At 34.4% G+C, this 16,126-nt stretch overlaps 1 pseudogene; it reads left to right on the plus strand.

The window, feature by feature from the left end:
* The first annotated feature begins 6,443 nt into the window (after nucleotides 1–6,443).
* Nucleotides 6,444–16,126, plus strand: part of LOC143049475 (matrilin-1-like) — a 29,012-nt pseudogene continuing 19,329 nt past the window's right edge.

The following is a 16,126-nucleotide window of genomic DNA, read 5'->3' on the forward strand; positions in this document are numbered from 1 at the left end:
GTAATGAATATTCATCTTTACCGGATGATTGACAGCGATGTAAATAAAAACATGAGAGTGATTACCGTGTGTCAACGTCATATCAAATTAATTCAATTTAATTGTTAGAAATACTGTTTTCTGCTGAAAATTAAAAAATAAATAAAATTGAATTGATTGGAATGAAATTGAGCTATGTACAATACAGTAAATATTAGCAATTAGAATTAGACGGTAGACAAGCATATTTTGCCCATTGATTCTTTTTTCATGCCTATTTGGTTATATTATACTGCACTAATTGTTTTGATACTGTTTAATGTTTAATTAAGATCTATATGTGAACCATTTATGCACTTTTAATATAAAGATCAGATTCACACAGGATCATACAGTTCGAGCTAATAGGCAATCATGCCATATCTTCTTTTTTATATAATAAAACAAAAACCTGAACGACTTTACATCATAAATTAAAATGCATCCTAGTCGTGATGGAGACAGAGTCAAATGAACAAATGGACTAGATGAAACTGAACGAAAAAAAGAAAGAAAACACCAATTTGATCTGATACGAGAAAAGATTATATTTGCTTCGGCTTTTTCCATTTGCGCCAATCTGCACTTAATTAGCGCCTATTTTTTTTTTATTTCTTTGCGCCAAATTTATTTTCTTCATTGCACAAATTAACAGGTAAACACAAGTCATGAGGCATATAAGATATATAGAATTTATTTATATAATAACAAAAATATTCCTTCTGGCCTTTTGCCACCTGCCACTTGCTCACACGTGACGGGGAGGAGGAGGGGGATTGAAAGCAGGATAAGTGTATTGCAAAAGTTTTAAAACTGTGTACATCACACTTGAAGTAGCACTTTATAAAATAAGATTGTAACAGTTTGACATAAAAAGCACATTTGCATATGCACAAATCTTTTTTAACTGAGTATTGTCATGCAACACTTCTGTTGAACTGCAACTTTGTGATATCTTCCCTACAATAAAGCATCCCCTTTTTTATTAAAAAATTTTTTTTCATGTTACGGTACATTTGCTGCCACGTTGAGAGATCTGATTATCATTATTACAAGTTAATGCCTGTTTTTTTTTCTTTATGGCATCGGTTCCATATATGAAAGTAAATGTTCGGGTACCAGAAGTGTGATTAAATGATGATACCTATGAGCTCAACATGTGTCTATATACACATTTATCTATATTGTAGTTTGTGTTCATTGAACTGCTGCGTTTGGTTAAAAAAGTTTAATTTTATCATCTAAATTTATCAGACCTAAACTTTCGAATTAATTTGGCGCAAATTAAAAAATGTCAATGTGCGCAAATGAAAAAAAAATATGCTTTTTCAAAATTGGCGTAATTGTCATACGTACATTCACCGATCACATATTACTGGTTAGATTAAAAAATAATATATTATTTAGATTAAGAAGTACTTTAAGAAATTGATTGATTGTTGTTTGCCATCAGTACAGCCGCAAATATTTCAGACAAGTTCAGGGAGAAAACTAAATAATGAATACAATAGGGAATGTTACTGGTCAAATAAATGTCATCGGTAATTCAGAGTGAAGTATAGATACGAAACTTTGGACTGCCAATTAAACATAGTTTGTTTTGATAACAACCGCCGGTAGGTATAGACAAATACGGTTGATAGACGGTATATAGGAGCACTATAGTGTAGGTTAACCACAGACGGTAGGTATAGACATAAAACTGTTGATAGACGGTATATAGGAGCACTAAATTCTATGTTAACCATCGACAGTAGGCATAAAGAAATACCATTGAAAGACCGTATATGAAGGAGCACTATATTTTACGTTAACCACCGACGGTAGGTATAAAGAAATGCTGTTGATAGACGGTATATAGGAGCACTATATTGTATGTCAACCACCAACGGTAGGTAAATTCAGATACTTTTGACAGACGGTATATATGAGCACTATATAATACGGACCATATAATACGTAATATTAATCATCGACGGTAGGTATCAATGAAAACTGTTGATAGACGGTTTATAGGAGCACTTTATTGTATGTTAACCACCGACAGTATGTATAGACACATAATTTTAATAGACGATATATACATTTTGTAGGAGCACTATATTATACGTTAACCACCGACGGTAGGTATAGACAAATACTGATGATATACGGTATATAGGAGTACTGTATTGCTTGTTAACCACCGATGGTAGGTATAGACAGGTACTTTTGATATACAGTATATAAAAGTACTATATGTCATGTTAACCACCGACGATATGTATAGAAAAATAGTGTTGATATACAGGTTATAGGTGCACTGTATTATATGTTAACCACCGACAGTAGGTAGAGAAAAATAGTATTGATAGACGGAATATAGAAGGATTGTATTGTATGTTAACCACTGACAGTAGGTATAGACAAGTACTGTTGATAGACGGTATATAGGTGACCTGTATTATATGTTAACCACCGACGGTAGGTAGAGACAAATACTATTGATAGACGGTATACAGAAGGACTGTATTGTATGTTAAACACCGACAGTAGGTACAGACAAATACTGTTGTTATACGGTATATAGGAGTACTATATTGCTTGTTAACCACAGATGGTAGGTATAGACAGGTACTGTCGATAGAAGGTATAAAGGAGGACTATATTGTATGTTACCCACCGACGGTAGGTATAGACAAATACTGTTGATATACGGTTTATAGGTGCACTGTATTATATGTTAACCACCGACAGTAGGTAGAGAAAAATAGTATTGATATACAGTAAATAGAAGTACTGTATTGCATGTTAACCATCGACGGTAGGTATAGAAACAGGTTAGAAACATAGTGTTGATAGACGGTATATAGGAGCACTATATTGCATGTTAACCACCGACGGTAGGTATAGAAAAATTATGTTGATAGACGGTATATAGGTGCACTGTATTATAAGTTAACCACCAACGGTAGGTAGAGAAAAATAGTAATGATAGACGGTATATAGGAGTACTGTATGGCATGTTAACCACCGACGGTAGGTACAGATAAATACTGTTGATAGACGATATATAGGAGTACTGTATGGCATTTATATTGTATGTTAACTACCGACAGTAGGTATAGACAAATACTTTTGAAAGACGGTATATAGGAGCACTATATTGTATGTTAACTACCAACAGTAGGTATAGACTAAACCTATTGATAGACGGTATGTATAATAGCACTATATCGTATGTTAATCACCGACGGTAGGTATAAACAAAAACTGTTTATAGACAGTATATAGGAGCACTATATTGTATGTTAACTACCGACAATCGGTATAGACAAATACTGTTGATAGACGGTATATAGGAGCACTATATTGTATGTTAACTACCGACAGTAGGTATAGACTAATACTGTTGATAGACGGTATATAGAAGAACTGTATTATATTTTAACCATCGAAGGTAGATATAAACAAATACTGTTGATATACGGTATATAGAAGTACTGTATTGCATGTTAACCATCGACGGTAGGTATAGAAACAGGTAAGAAACATAGTGTTGATAGACGGTATATAGGAGCACTATATTGCATGTTAACCACCGACGGTAGGTATAGAAAAATTATGTTGATAAACGGTATATAGGTGCACTGTATTATATGTTTACCACCAACGGTAGGTAGAGAAAAATAGTAATGATAGACGGTATATAGGAGTACTGTATGGCATGTTAACCACCGACGGTAGGTACAGACAAATACTGTTGATAGACGATATATAGGAGTACTGTATGGCATTTTAAACACCAACGGTAGGTATAGACAAATACTGTTGATAGACAGTATATAGGAGGACTATATTGCATGTTAACTACCAACAGTAGGTATAGACTAAAACTCTTGATAGACGGTATATAGGAGCACTATATTGTATGGTAACCACCGACGGTAGATATAGAAAAATATTGTTGATAGACGGTATATAGGAGCACTATATTGTATGTTAACTACCAACAGTAGGTATAGACTAAAACTCTTGATAGACGGTATATAGGAGCACTATATTGTATGGTAACCACCGACGGTAGGTATAGACAAATACTGTTGATAGACGGTATATAGGAGCACTATATTGTATGTTAACTACCGACAGTAGGTACAGACAAATACTTTTGATAGACGGTATATAGGAGCACTATATTGTATGTTAACTACCAACAGTAGGTATAGACTAAAACTCTTGATAGACGGTATATATAATAGCACTATATCGTATGTTAATCACCGACGGTAGGTATAAACAAATACTGTTTATAGACGGTATATAGGAGCTTTATATTGTATGTTAACTACCGACAGTAGGTATAGACTAATACTGTTGATAGACAGTATATAGGAGCACTGTATTGTATGTTAAACACCGACAGTAGGTATAGACAAATACTGTTGATAGACGGTATATATGAGCACTATATTGTATGTTAACTACCGACAGTAGGTATAGAAAAATACTGTTGATAGACGGTATATAGGAGCACTATATTGTATGTTAACCACCGACAGTAGGTATAGACAAATACTGTTGATAGACGGTATATAGGAGCACTATATTGTATGTTAACCACCAACGGTAGGTATAGACAAATTCGTTGATAGACGGTATATAAGAGCACTATATTGTATGTTAACCACCGACGGTAGGTATAGACAAATACCGTTGATAGACGGTATATAGGAGCACTATATTGTATGTTAACTTCCGACAGTAGGTATAGACAAATACTGTTGATAGACGGTATATAGGAGCACTATATTGTATGTTAACTACCGACAGTAGGTATAGACTAATACTGTTTATAGACGGTATATAGGAGCACTATTTTGTATGTTAACTACCGACAGTAGGTATAGACAAATACTGTTTATAGACGGTATATAGGAGCACTATATTGTATGTTAACTACCAACAGTAGGTACAGACTAAAACGCTTGATAGATTGTATATAGGAGCACTATATTGTATGTTAACCACCTACGGTAGGTATTGACAAATAATGTTGATAGACGGTATACAGAAGGACTGTCTTGTATGTTAAACACCGACAGTAGGTACGGACAAATACTGTTGTTATACGGTATATAGGAGCACTATATTGTATGTTAACTACCAACAGTAGGTATAGACTAAAACTCTTGATAGACGGTATATATAATAGCACTATATCGTATGTTAATCACCGACGGTAGGTATAAACAAATACTGTTTATAGACGGTATATAGGAGCTTTATATTGTATGTTAACTACCGACAGTAGGTATAGACTAATACTGTTGATAGACAGTATATAGGAGCACTATATTGTATGTTAACCACCGACAGTAGGTATAGACAAATACTGTTGATAGACGGTATATAGGAGCACTATATTGTATGTTAACTACCGACAGTGTCATGTATTGGTCTTACATTGTATTTGGTTATCAGATGTAACTGTATGTTGTACTCTGTTATGTAAAGTCATTAAACATATCTACCATGCTGAACTGAGTTATATGATATGGTGTCAGATGTCGGTCCACTAAAATCATGAAATAAGGACCAAGAAGAAGTTGAAAAACCTAGTCATTAGTATAAACACTTAGATTTGTGTCAAATGAACGCATCGAAGTGAAATGGCAGACGGTATAAACGGTAGAACACCGTGTATGAACTGGGACAGTGGGGACCTCCCAGGGACCTGGAAAGCATTTAAAACGCATTGCGAATTTATGTTCCAAGGGCCGTTAAAAAAGAAACAGGGCGACGAGAAATGCGCTTATCTTATGATATGGGTTGGCGAAAAGGGCAGGAATGTTTACAGTACTTGGGATATGACGGCAGAAGACCAGAAAAAACTTGAGAAATATTATGAAAACTTTGAAGCTTATGTTAAACCCAAATCCAACCAAGTTTTCTCAAGCTATAAATTCCAATGTAGACTACAAAAAACAAATGAAACTTGCGAAGAATTTGTAACAGATCTGAAAGTTTTGGTAAAAGATTGTCAGTATGCAAACCCCGATAGAATGGTCAGAGACAGGATTGTTTTTGGAACAAAATCATCTAAAGTTAGAGAAAAATTAATTAATGAAGGGTCAGAACTAACATTAGAAAAAGCCTTAGATATAGCAAGAACTTATGAGCTTTCTCAAAGACAATTACAAACAATGAATATTGGTGAAGACCCAAATGTCAATAGTATAAACAGAAAGAAAATATACTCAAAACAAACTCCAAAAAACAGTTATCCGCACAAATATGAACAAGGTGCTAAACCTAGATATAAACAAGACAAATCAAAACTACACGTATGTCAGAGGTGTGGTTATGACCATAACGCAGGAAGTTATTGCCCAGCCAAAGGTAAACAATGCAAAAAGTGTGACAAGAAAGATCATTTTGCTAAAATGTGCAAAACCAGAAAAGAAAAAAAGGTACACGAAATAGACCGAGAAGAATGTTCTAATTACTATGACTCAAGTGACTCAGACACATTATTTGTTGGTGCACTCTACAATGAAAAAAATGAGAGTGACACATGGTGTGAAGATATCACAGTTGAAAATGTCAGTATTAATTTTCAACTTGACACCGGTGCACGGTGTAATGTTCTGAATCGTACAGATTTTAGACGCATGAAGACAAATAACGTATTAAGCAAACCAGATTCTAGATTGAAATCATTCTCTGGACACAACATAGAATGTGATGGCAAAATAACTTTACCAGTTACATTAAAAAACCAGAAACATGAAGTAGAATTTTATGTTGCGAATACAAAATCAGGAAACTCAAATCGAAAGGAAATCTGTTGAACCAACTTGTAGCACAAGATCAGGAAGATCCGTTAAAGTGCCGATCAAATATAATGATTATGTATGTAATTCAATCAGTGTAAATTCAGAAGGAAAGGAAATTTATGTTTAGAAAATATGTGAAATCTAAGTAAAAGCAAAATAGCAAAATATATGTGAAAGCAAAATAGCAAAATATATGTGAAATCTAAGTGAAAGCAAAATAGCAAAAAATATGTGCATATAAAATATCATCAAATATATAGAAATGTCAATAATGTTATAAAGAAAGTGAAAATTTAAGATATCTAGTGAAATCTAAGATATCAAGTGAAAATTTATAATATCTAGTGAAAAATTTAGAATATCTAGTGAAATCTAAGATAATAAGTGAAAATCTATAATATCAAGTGAAAATCTAAGATATCAAGTGAAAATGTAAGATATCAAGTGAAAATGTAAGATATCAAGTGAAAAATCTAAGATATCAAATGTCAAATTAGTGAAAGTTCTGAAATATTGTCATATTATTTAGTAATTCTAGTCAGTAGATCTAGTCATTTATGTTTTATTCAATACTCAGTAGAATAGTTGTTATTTGATATAAAAATAGACATGGTTAAGAACAATTACAATAACATTAATAGTTATGATTGATGATCAGTATTAACATTGTTTAAAAGGAGACAGTTTATACAAAGCTTTAAGATATTAAGAAGTGACAATTTATACCATGAGTGAAATCCATTAGAACTTTATTAACAATAATGAAGATGTGACAACTTAAACTTTAACAGTGAAATCCAGTAGAACTTTATCTATATTGCACACATTGAATCAGACTTTAATCTTAAAGAGAGAACTGTTATTTAATTTAATTTAATTAGAGTTGAACAGCGAACTTACAAAATAACTCTTTTCAAAAAAGGGGGGATGTCATGTATTGGTCTTACATTGTATTTGGTTATCAGATGTATCTGTATGTTGTACTCTCTTATGTAAAGTCATTAAACATATCTACCATGCTGAACTGAGTTATATGATAAGAGTTCAGCATGGTAGATATGTTTAATGACTTTACATAAGAGAGTACAACATACAGATACATCTGATAACCAAATACAATGTAAGACCAATACATGACAGACAGTAGGTATAGAAAAATACTGTTGATAGACGGTATATAGGAGCACTATATTGTATGTTAACCACCGACAGTAGGTATAGACAAATACTGTTGATAGACGGTATATAGGAGCACTATATTGTATGTTAACCACCAACGGTAGGTATAGACAAATTCGTTAATAGACGGTATATAAGAGCACTATATTGTATGTTAACCACCGACGGTAGGTATAGACAAATACCGTTGATAGACGGTATATAGGAGCACTATATTGTATGTTAACTACCGACAGTAGGTATAGACAAATACTGTTGATAGACGGTATATAGGAGCACTATATTGTATGTTAACTACCGACAGTAGGTATAGACTAATACTGTTTATAGACGGTATATAGGAGCACTATATTGTATGTTAACTACCGACAGTAGGTATAGACTAATACTGTTGATAGACAGTATATAGGAGCACTATATTGTATGTTAACCACCGACAGTAGGAATAGACAAATACTGTTGATAGACGGTATATAGGAGCACTATATTGTATGTTAACTACCGACAGTAGGTATAGAAAAATACTGTTGATAGACGGTATATAGGAGCACTATATTGTATGTTAACCACCGACAGTAGGTATAGACAAATACTGTTGATATACGGTGAATAGGAGTTATGTATTGCATGTTAACCACCGGCGGTACATGTAGGTATAGACAAATACTGTTGGTAGACGGTATATAGGAGCACTATATCGCATGTTAACTACCGACAGTAGGTTTAGAAAAATAGTGATGATAGACGGTATATAGGAGCACTATATTGTATGTTAACCACCGACAGTAGGTATAGACAAATACTGTTGATAGACGGTATATAGGAGCACTATATTGTATGTTAACCACCAACGGTAGGTATAGACAAATTCGTTGATAGACGGTATATAAGAGCACTATATTGTATGTTAACCACCGACGGTAGGTATAGACAAATACCGTTGATAGACGGTATATAGGAGCACTATATTGTATGTTAACTACCGACAGTAGGTATAGACAAATACTGTTGATAGACGGTATATAGGAGCACTATATTGTATGTTAACTACCGACAGTAGGTATAGACTAATACTGTTTATAGACGGTATATAGGAGCACTATATTGTATGTTAACTACCGACAGTAGGTATAGACTAATACTGTTGATAGACAGTATATAGGAGCACTATATTGTATGTTAACCACCGACAGTAGGAATAGACAAATACTGTTGATAGACGGTATATAGGAGCACTATATTGTATGTTAACTACCGACAGTAGGTATAGAAAAATACTGTTGATAGACGGTATATAGGAGCACTATATTGTATGTTAACCACCGACAGTAGGTATAGACAAATACTGTTGATATACGGTGAATAGGAGTTATGTATTGCATGTTAACCACCGGCGGTACATGTAGGTATAGACAAATACTGTTGGTAGACGGTATATAGGAGCACTATATCGCATGTTAACTACCGACAGTAGGTTTAGAAAAATAGTGATGATGGACGGTATATAGAAGCATTATATTGCATGTTAACCACCGACGTCACGGTAGGTATAGATAAATTCTGTTGATAGACGGTATATAGGAGCACTATATTGCATGTTAATCACCGACGGTAGGTATAGACAACTGTCAATAGACTGTTTAATGGAGCACTGTATTGTATGTTAACCACCGACAGTAGGTATAGACAAATACTGTTGATAGACGGTATATAGGAGCACTATATTTTATGTTAACTACCAACAGTAGGTATAGACACATTCTGTTGATAGACGGTATATAGGAGCACTATATTTTATGTTAACTACCAACAGTAGGTATAGACACATTCTGTTGGTAGATGGTATATAGGAGCACTATATCGCATGTTAACTACCGACAGTAGGTTTAGAAAAATAGTGATGATGGACGGTATATAGAAGCATTATATTGCATGTTAACCACCGACGTCACGGTAGGTATAGATAAATTCTGTTGATAGACGGTATATAGGAGCACTATATTGCATGTTAATCACCGACGGTAGGTATAGACAACTGTCAATAGACTGTTTAATGGAGCACTGTATTGTATGTTAACCACCGACAGTAGGTATAGACAAATACTGTTGATAGACGGTATATAGGAGCTCTATATTGTATTTTAACCACCGACGGTAGGTATAGACAAATACTGCTGATATACGGTATATAGGAGTACTGTATTGCATGTTAACCACCGACGGTAGGTATAGACAAATACTGTTGGTAGCCGGTAAATAGGAGCACTGTATTGTTATTGGTTGCTGTCTTTGATATTGATTTTACGTTTATCGTTTCAGCATTAATCGGGCTATTAGTTTTCGTTTTTCGTCACATCTAGTCAGGAATGGGTTTTAATAGCATTTTACATGAAAACATATGTGTAACTCATGGCTGATTCACGTTTGTTTGTCGTTGGTGGACAAGTTTCTCATTGGCAATGTTACCACATATCTTCTGAATTTTCATTGCATCATCTAAACATGTAAAATTCGTATATAGAAAATATATACGTATAGATAATATATATACAATATAAAAAAGTAGATGTTATATGATTGTAAATGAGACAACAGTAGTGTTTGTGGGACAGAATGACCCCCATTAAGGTGGACGTCGGACGCTGACGCCATATTTGAAAGTTGGCGCGGACGCCCGACGCCATATTTTGGCCTTAAAGCGGACGCCATAGTCGACCCTGAAATCAAGACGCAAACTTCGGGTTGGACCATGTTACTCGGACATCAAGACGCCGACGCCATATTTGGGCTTAAATCCTGGACGCTATATCTTAAAGTTTGACCAGGCTACCCTCCAGGGTGGATACTATTAGTGACCCTAGAAAGAGTTTTTCAAGACTTGAGACCTGCTACACATCCATGTAGGTGTTTTTAGATTTTTTTTCTTTTCTTCTGTTTTTTTTTCTTTCTTTTTTCATTATTTTTTTTGTATCATTATTTTTCATTTAACAAAATAGGGCTACGAGTTTACTGTCATTCTGAATCGTGTCAGTGGATGAAAAGTTGTTGATAATGTCCTTCATCTCGAGTCCCCGACATCTCAATTTGACGTAATAAATGAATACAGGCCACATGTATCTGAATCATCGGGTTGGATTTGATTGCAAACCACACAGTATTTCGGTCCATTGACGATGAGTACATTTCTGAAATAGCGTTGGTACTTTTCCGGTAATCGTTCTAAGGAGTCGAAAAATTCTGTTGGACCCGATGCGGGGAAATGAAATGCAACCCAATGACTCCCCTTTTGATCACAGTTGTCCGTATTGACCACAAACCTTCTAGGCCTGTCGCTCACATATCTAGGCAAGTCTTCTGCACAGCAAACGGTGACGGGCAATCCACTCAAAGCATCCTCTACATCTTTCCCGGTCATCGGGAGAGCAATGCCGTTTTTATTCCCACACCCTTGCTGACGTTTGGCTTCTAATCCACGTAGGTGAGCAAACACTACTCCGCAATCCTGACAGGCGATGAGATCTTTTCGTGTTTCAGCATCCTCTGACGAACTATATGTTGTCTCGTCGGCAATATCTTCGTCTGATGAGACCGAACTATCGTCTTCAAAAGTATTCGAGAGACGGTCGTCATCCCTCTGTCCGTCTGGTGTCTCTCCTTGACCGACCTGCAAGACCTCTGTGTGCAATCTGGAGGCTTCTGGGGTTCTACCTTTTAGGTCAAAAAGAAGGTACCCGAAAGGTGTCCTCGTTGCCTCTTCAAATTTCCGGAGAAAGAAGACCCCTCGAGAAGGATACATCTGTCGACCAAGAGTCACGATGGGCTGTCGATCAATGGGGTTATTAAAGAGAACGAGATAATGACAGTTTCGTCTCTGGGTGGGGTCTTTGCCAAAGTGTAAATTCTGATTTAAAACGACGACCGATAAATTCCTATGGTGACACTCTTCCGAAAAAAAAATCATTTATTCTGGAGTCTTTGGCCGATGTCGACATGAGGTCATCTAATAGGATCATGTTTCGAATGTTGGGATCGAAAAAATCGTCCCTTTCGAGATCAAAAGGAATTCCACGAATGAATTCAACGCGTGGAAGCACTGTTCGTTGTATCTCCTCGTAAAGAGGTTGCCGCCTTTTATACAACCAAACGATCCTGTCTGGACTAGGACTTCACAGCCTTTTTATGTGTTGAAACAAATAAAATAAAATAAGTATTTCCGTAGGAGGTTGGACCGGACACAATCATGGTGAAAGGGTGTCTAAACACGAAAGCCTTCTGCTGCTGCTTTTGCTACTTTTGCTGCTGCTGCTCCTTTTCCTGCTGCTGTTGTTGCTGCTTTTGCTACTGCTGGGTAACACTTGGGTGGTATAGTGGCTCATCGGAAGAATGCTTACTTCTCATATGTCTTTGAAGATCGTGCGGCCACACATACACTTTACGGCAAATATTGCTGCCAACTTTAAGTCTCAAAATTCCATACGGGAATGTTTTTTTTTATTTATGTCTACAGCATTCCGATGATCCTTTATGATAGACACATCTAAAATCTATACGACAAAGCCTGAAACTTTGTATTTCTTGATCAAACTTTTTTTTTCTTGTAATATATATTTTATTATTTTCATATCATTCTCAAATCTCATCTTTAAATAAAAATGTACAAACAATGATTTTGTTTTAACTCCTAAACATATAGTTAACCATAAAAAAGAAGATATGGTATGATTGCCAATGAGACAACTATCCACAAAAGACCAAAATGACACATAAATTAACAACTATAGGTCACCGTACGGCCTTCAACAATGAGCAAAGCCCATACCGCATAGTCAGCTATAAAAGGCCCCGATAAGACACTGTAATTTAAAACAATTCAAACGAGAAAACTAACGGCCTTATTTATGTAAAAAAAATGATACTTGCTACAAATTATAAAATACAGTCAATAAAACAGTACAGAATACATCTGCATTGAGCTCTATTTCTTAATAATATTATCAATATTTGACCATTTTTCTTTTATTCTTATTGCTTTTTTGGTAGAGCACAAACTCATAAAGACCACGTCAACCCTATAATAATAGCTAAGCCATTCAATTGTCTCAGCAACAGATGGGACTGTAAATCTAACTCTACATACATAAACACATCTCTCAATATCAGAATACATGTATTAAGAATTTCTTTAAATAGATGATATTTAACACCCACAATTATACTTGATAAGGTTGGGAGAAAACTTATATTACATACCTCTTCTAACTTTTGAAAAAAATTAAGACAGAATGTTCGAATATAACTACATTAAAAAAAGAGATGTACATATGTTTCTTTAGTTTTGTACAAAAAGTGCACAGTTCTGTTTCACTATATTTACACTTCATAAGGAAAGAATTTGTTCCTAGAATTCTATGGAGTAATCTGTATTGAAATGCCCTTAATGTGGGATCTTCAGTTATAGGTAAAGGTAGACTAAAAAAATAATTCTTATCTTCAGCCACAATATCTATTCCCAATTTCATTTTCCATATTTAGTTTGAAAAATACTTGAGAATGAATAACATTCGTCCATTCTTTTGGAAGTGCCAAGATTTTCCCTAATGAGATTATTTATGAAAATTGCATTATTCTTTATCCAACTTTTATAAAAAGCTGTTTTTCCATCAATCATAATATTTTCATTTAAAAACAACGGTTGAGACAAGATGTCACTTGGGGCTGTGGTCAGAGGTTCACACAGTGAGGCCCATGATGAAATTATATTTTGCCAAAAAGGTTTAAATTCTTTTTTAATTTTATTGAGTGCTGATTTTGATGAATGCCAAATATTTCCTCCACCATTCATTTCAAGGTGGTCTGCCAATAGAACCTTCCATGATGAATAATTTGTGGGGTCTAAAACTTTTTTAAACCACGATAGCTTAAGTGATTTTATAAAGGATTCAATATGTGGCATTTTTACACCACCATCCTCGTAATTTGAGATTTATTTTAGTATATTTCTTTTAATGTTGTCCGCTTTACCATCCCACACAAATCTGTATACCATAGCTTGTATCTGCTTCAATATATCAGGGGGTGGGTCTGGTAAAACAGTAAAACATTGAATTAGAATGGCAAAAGTTTCACAACTACAATTTTTCCATCTATAGTAATATTTCTGAATGACCAATCACTTAAAAGATTTTTTACTTTTTGATTTTTATTCTATCAATTCTTTATCAAATGTGACTTTATAAAATAAGAAGATAAATGGTAACACAGAAACAGACTAAAATTCAAACATTCGACCAATGACATTTTTTACGACCAAACGAAAATTTGAATAACAATTTCTGGCCGTGTGTTTTCTGATACATTATTCTCGTTAATGACGCATCTCTTTCGTTGTTAGTTGGAGTACTTATAGTGACATTTTGACTGAGTGTGTATTTGAATGGCTGAGAATGCATGCATTGCAGTCGACGCTTACAATGTCGACTCACCCGATCTCGATCATTTTGGAGTTCGTACGATTATTCCAGTTTCTGTTTGTTATCTTGAATTGTCTCTTCAGAACCAATGTACGAGATTTGAACATCAGTAAACTACTGTAGCCATTTTTTTTCTAATGTGGATTTCGTCATATTATAATCATTAAGAACCTTTCCAGTTGATTAAATTATGCAGTAAGAAGTTTATGAAAATGTTCTTTTTCATCCGATCATAGCTTTAGATTTCTTAAGTAGTGCCGATCATACCACACAAAACTACGGTTATTTGCTGAATGGCAACTTTTGTAAGGTGTACAGGTGTACAAAATCATCATTTCTTCCATAAATATATATTGTGTTGTTTTGTATCCATGCCACATAATCTGTTCTCATTCTTGGAATAATTGCGCATGTATGTTTCTTACTATTGGCACACAGAGAAAAAATATTCTTAAAAGTTCCCTGGATTATTTAAACGTAGAAACGTCCAAAATCCCTATTTAAGCTTTTAGCGTCCGTCTTCAATATTTATATAACTTTTATTAATATACGCATATAATTTATAATTATTGCATTCTTGGTGTTTATCTATACAAAAGTTTGGAATACTATGTTACGTATCATATTACTCTTAAGGTATGTATTTGCAATTGTCACAGTGCACAAAATAGAACGTGGTAAAGATGCGTTATGACCTATATGTTGCAAAGACACAGATATGCATAAAAATAATTTGTCAATATTTAATATGAAACAGTTCCTTACAATTTTCCGATTATGTAAAAGATAGTATATGTACAGCTTTGGTACTTTCAATATGAAGTGGGAGTTGAGTACTCAATAAATCAGTTGTTCAGGGCAACATTGTTCAGATGCCGTTTTCTAATTTATGTAAGTGTTTGGTTGCTTTTCGAATTGATGCCTATTTATACTTTATTTATTCCAAAATCGCTGTACTCATTGTGTTATTTAATACAATTTTTGATAGGTATTGGCATTACATTTGCATTACACTTAGCTTGCAAACCCTTAATGTATATCAAAGATGCTAGAACCATACCCTTTTACCGGCTACAGGTACACCAGATGCAATCGGTATAACATTTATTGGACGTAGTTTTTTAGTATGGAGTGACAGGTATTCGTAAAACATAAACAAAAAAATAGAGAAAATGTGAACAGATCTACCTACCGGTCATTCAGAACATTATATGTCGGATTTATTGTACCGATTACATCTACCATGAATATAGCCGCTAATAGGATGTGGTATTTATTCAAATGAAGTGAATATAATGGATTAAATGCCTTTTTATTTATAATGCTAGCCGTTTTGATTGAAATTGCCTTGTTTATTCCGTTGGATAGACGGTCAGCAGAACAATGGCAGCAAATGTTTATCAATTGTGTACCACCATTTACTGATTTATTTTATAGTCTGATGCAGCATAAAAGGATAAAAAAAATTGTTAAGTAAAGTCTGTATATTTTATATTAACCAGAGCTACATGTGTATAGTTGGTGTGCTTTCTTCGATAATAATACCTTTTAAGATATGTGACGGTCATGTTATCTATTCCAATCACCTTGAAATTAAAAATACAAAGGAATCAAGACATTATCCTTCAACAAGACACCAAT

This window comes from Mytilus galloprovincialis, chromosome 10 (assembly GCF_965363235.1).
Source record: "Mytilus galloprovincialis chromosome 10, xbMytGall1.hap1.1, whole genome shotgun sequence".
Taxonomy (NCBI): domain Eukaryota; kingdom Metazoa; phylum Mollusca; class Bivalvia; order Mytilida; family Mytilidae; genus Mytilus; species Mytilus galloprovincialis.